Raw genomic sequence first — 350 nt, forward strand, 5'->3', positions numbered from 1 at the left:
GATTTGTAAACATTGCTTGCGTCTCACCGCCACAGTCCGGACCGAGGTGTTTAGAAAGTTAGGGACGACCAGGGCGGGGTGACCGTGTGGTCTACTGGGCGGGAAGACGTCAGGTGACTTCAGGCTACACAACGAAACTCTCCCAAACCCTTGACCTGCAAAAGCACGCCCCCCGACGCCAAGGTTCTCCCTCCCCCCCACGCCGAGGTGTGCGCGGCGCTTTCGGGACACTGGCAAAGGAGGTTTATTAGTAACGGAGTCCGCGAGAAGTAGTAGTGCTGACTCCCTGCTCTTTTTCCTCTTCTGAGCTTTGCGTATGCCAGAAATATGGGTTTTAGAAAATGTCAATA

This window comes from Pteropus alecto, unplaced genomic scaffold, assembly GCF_000325575.1.
Source record: "Pteropus alecto unplaced genomic scaffold, ASM32557v1 scaffold45, whole genome shotgun sequence".
In the NCBI taxonomy this organism is placed as follows: domain Eukaryota; kingdom Metazoa; phylum Chordata; class Mammalia; order Chiroptera; family Pteropodidae; genus Pteropus; species Pteropus alecto.